This window comes from Chrysochloris asiatica, unplaced genomic scaffold (genome assembly GCF_000296735.1).
Source record: "Chrysochloris asiatica unplaced genomic scaffold, ChrAsi1.0 scaffold00058, whole genome shotgun sequence".
NCBI lineage: Eukaryota > Metazoa > Chordata > Mammalia > Afrosoricida > Chrysochloridae > Chrysochloris > Chrysochloris asiatica.
Genome location: NW_006408576.1, coordinates 7,883,722 through 7,888,572, shown reverse-complemented (window position 1 = coordinate 7,888,572; position 4,851 = coordinate 7,883,722).

Genomic DNA, 4,851 nt, shown 5'->3' with positions numbered 1-4,851 from the left:
TGACCTGGGTCAGGCGCACCTTAGTCCTCAAGCTGACATCTCTGCTCTTCAATACTTTAAAAAGTTCCTGTGCAGCAGATTTGCCCAGTGCAATAAATTGAAGAGTAATGACATCATATTCATCATCAAGAAGAACATATCAAGATTAGTCTTGAAGTACAACGCTGTCTGTGATACGATAATACCTATATGTCTACAAGGAAAACCAGATAAATTTACGCACTAACCACTAGAGCCAATAATAATGAAATAGAAGAATTCTACCAATTTCTTCAGTCTTAAATTGATCAAACATGCAATCAAGATGTACTGCAAATTACTGGCAATTGGAATGCAAAGGTTAGAAACAAAGAGGAAGGATCAATAGTTGGAAAATATGGCCTTGGTACTAGAAACAATGCTGGAGATCACATGATAGAATTTTGTAAGACTAACAACTTCATCTTGGCGAATACCTTTTTTCTAAAGTTTTTATTGTAAATTGAGTGATTGTCTGCATGGGAAAATATTGGTTTTACACTATGGTTTCATTGCAATGATTACAATCACCTCCGTGTGTCATCATTCAACAATATTTGCTTCTATTCCTTCTGTTTTATTGTTGTTGTTTTGAGGGGGTAGGGAAGATGTATACCAAAACACTCAGGAATATATAATAATTCAAATAACCAAAAAGCATATTCTGCAAGCCTGCCTCCTGGCTGCCAGCACTTTATTTTTCTCTTTCCATGAGTCTAGAGTCCTCAGTTTCTCTCTGTCTCCATGTCATCATTTCTATCTCCATCTCGGTGTTGCTGGTTCTCTGGATAGGTTCCCATATTCTGCACATGCTATTCTCCCTTGATGGTCCTAGGGTCCTATGTTTCTGGACTGTAAAATTAATTACTCCTCCATTTTTGTTACAAAACTTCTGCCTTTACAGTTATGATAGTTGCAATTAGTCATGATAACAATTACTCACTATTGAATCATAAGAATCTTTTGATTCAATAAAAGAGAATCCTCATCTCTTTTCACCAGACCCTTCTAGACACAAATACCTTTTTAAAACAACATAAAAGCTAGTGTGGAGCTGTGGGTTAATGCATGGACTGCCAAGTAGGTTTGAACTGCAAGGTTAGCAGTTCAAGCTCACCAGCCACTCCTTTTTATGGCTTCCTCCATTAACACTCATTCAGGTATAGGGCAGGGAAGGCAGACTGACTGCAACATTGAGACTAGAGTGAAATAGCTTACTGCAAGGGATGGGCCTTAAAAGTCATCCCTATGGGATAAAATGCCAACAAGATAAGAACTATAGGAAATACATGATCTGGCATTGTAGAGATGGGGTCGCTGTCTTAGTTTTTGGAGAAAGGCTGAGTTGTAAACAAGTACTGTTAAGAATCTTGTACAGACAAAGCAAGGGTTGAAACCAATGACACAAAGGGCACTGACTCAAATTAGAAGGAGCCCTGATGGTGCAGTAGGTTACTCATTGGTCTGCTAACCACAAGATTGGTAGTTCAAATCCAGCAGCCACTCTCAGGAGAAAGCTGAGGCTGTCTGCTCCCATAAAGATTTACAGTCTCGTAAACCCATAAGGAGCAATTCTACTCTGTTCTACAGAGTGGCTATGAGTTGTAATCCAATAGATGTCAGTGAGTTTGGATTTTTTTTTTTTTTTCCTAGGGAGGAGCCTCAAATCAAAACCAGCCCTATATGATGCTGTCCTCATCATCCTCTTTTGTACTGTATTCACATACTAGCAAGAATGACTGTTCAAATGTTTGACTGTTACATTTTGTGCATGAGTCAAGTATATCTTAGATGATCAATGAGTACTCTTTGGAACCTTCCATAAATCCACTTAAAATGTGGCCTTACTTAGGATTAATAACATGATAACAAAAAAAACAAAAAAAAAACCCAAGCTTGTGCCAATAGCCATTTTTGCTGCTGGCACATTCTGTCCCAGCACCAACGCTTACTACAACATAAATTTAAGCCATTCTCCTTCTTTGAGCAACATATCCTTCACCTGGAAAATGAAGATAGTAACATCCCACAAAACAATTATAAAAATAAACAGCTATAATGTATTTTTAAAGCCTTATAACCTATAAAGGAGGATGTAGGTTTCACTATATATGTATTGTTTTTATTCTTAGGTTATCAGGTTAAAAAAATGTTTACAGTGTTATCCCAACCAACAGAACAAGTATTCTGATTATTCCTTAATTATTTAATGATGCTATAACAGAAATTCCACAAGTAAGTGACTTTAAAGAACAGAAACTTGTTTTTGCTACTTATGTAAACTAAAAGGTCAAATCAGGATCTTGGGCATGTCGATTCATTCATTTTCGATAGCCCTGGGCATTCTTTGGTTGTGGTACACACATATCTTTATTTACAATCAGCTCTTTTTGTAACTCAGAGTCATTAGATTGAGAACTCACCCTACTCAGTATGATTTAACCAACATAAAAAAGCAGGCTGCATTTCTAAACAAGCTTATGTCCACAGGGATGTAGGGGACAACACTTATTTGGGGTGGTTGTTGTTGTTGTCAAGTGGTGTCAAGTCATTTCCAACCCCGTATAGGGTTTCTAAGGAGCGTCTGATGAGCTTGAACCACCTACCTTGTAGTTCAGGTGACTTTGCAGTCCAGCTCATTAACCCACAGCACTACACCAGGACTCCTATTTGGGATTGTTGTTGTTAAGTGCCATCGATTAGTTTCCGACCCATAACGACCCTGATTAGAGTTTCTGAGGAGTGGCTGATGAGCTTGAACAGCCAACCTTGCAGTTCAAACAGCTTTGCAGTCTGGCGCATTAACCCACAGTGCCACACCAGGACATTTGGGGTTGTTGTTGTTGTTGTTATTAAGTGCCATCGAATTGATTGTGATCCATAATGACCCTGTATAGGGTTTCCAAGGAGCAGCTGGTGAGCTTGAACCACTGACCTTGCAGTTCAAGGACTTTGCAGTCTGACGCATTAGCCCACAGCACCACACCAGGAGAATTAAACACACTCTTTAACAGCAAAATCTCTGACTTGTGTCTTTATTTCTAAAACTTAACACAAACCTAACACCTAACAGGCATTTCATGAATATGGCTGAATTAATACATCAATAAACATTGCATTTGGTACTTAGCAGGAATTGGAACCTTCCTTAAAATAACTCTTGTGTCTCAGTATTTAAACAGAAATAAGTGAAAAATATAGTTCATCAGACTAAATTCCCCATGTTGTTGTTACCTGCCACAGAGTCAGTCTGACTCATAACATTATCTCATCTGCGGATTTACTTTTCAAAGATTTCCATGCTTAGGACTCAGAAGCACACAACCTAAATTTCCTAAGACAGTTACACTCTTATTTAACAAGAATTTTGGAGTCAGGATAATTAAATTCCTACCACATCCTGAGCTTTTGCAGCAAATGGAAAAATAAATTAATTGCATCTACAAGTGAGCTAAGACCAGTTTTACATGCTGAATGCTGAACTGAAACTGACAGGAATACCACTCATCTTGTTAAAGCAACTAGAAAAAACACAAGGAAAAGAAGTCAAACAATGTAAATGTGAATGATAAGCAATTTGTTTTCCTTACACACCAGATTGCAGAGAAGAATGATGTCATTATTTTATTATTTATAACTATTAGGACTTAGCCATATGAGGCTTGACTGAGGAGTCTGGATATCAGACCAGTTTTTTTCTTCGTTTATCATTAATCATTTCTCAAACCAAACACTGAAGCTATGGAACTACAGAGATCTCAAACTTGCAACTGTCACGAGCATAAAAGATTTTCTGTCAAACAGCATGTTTATATGTGCACCATTTGGGCCAAAGAGGGTGGGAACACATAACATCATCCAGTGTTAGCATTCCAAGGAGCATTAGAGATCGTCTGGCCCATCATTTCACAGATGAAGGATCTGAAGAAAGCAACACTATATAGGGATGTATCTGTTTTACAGTGAGTACAACACAGTTGGCCCTGACTTCATCACCAATGAAATGAATGGTTTGGGGTCAGTAATATAAATGCATACAGCCTAATTTTCTACTTTACAAATCACTCTCCTCCTCCTCATCTTCAAAATAGTGGGGCATCACTTTGTATTGTGAAGATGAAGGCGACAGCTTGTGTGGCACATTGCATAAACTGTACATTGCTCTATAGATGTTGGCTACAGTCACTCAGTTCCACATAGATGGAGTGTCATACCATTTATGTCCAAAGATGGCCCATCTTAACACCTCAAGAGGGCACAACTTCAAATTGCTATTCTAACCCTATGCTGCCTAGTATGGTAGTCACTACTGAACATTTGAAAGGGCCTACTCATACTGGATTTAGAAGACTTCATCTAAAACAATTTTAAAAATAAACATCTTGTTACTATTTTTATAGTGATTTAATGTTCAACTGATAATATTTAGGTTTATTAAGTTGAAAATATATTATTAGAATTTATTTTACCTGTTTAATGTCAATTTTATTCATGGGGCTACTAGAAAATTTTAAATTGCATATGTAGCTTGTACTGGTGGTTCACATCATCTTTCTTGTGAAGAGAGTTGTCCTACCAAGTCTACTTGGCTCAGCCTCCCTGTTACAATTCATTTCCTTTCTATCAGTACCCTCCACTGTGAGATGGTAGACCAATTAGAATGCAGTGTTGAATTGTCCACAGCAGTGAAACCCTTGGCCTTACTCTTACTATTATTGGAATCTTACAATATTAAGAACCCATTATATAATACCTCTTCTTGCTTTTTGTTCTAGAAACCTTCACTGTCAATTTTCAAGTTCTCTACAATGTATTATTAAAAACACAGGTATC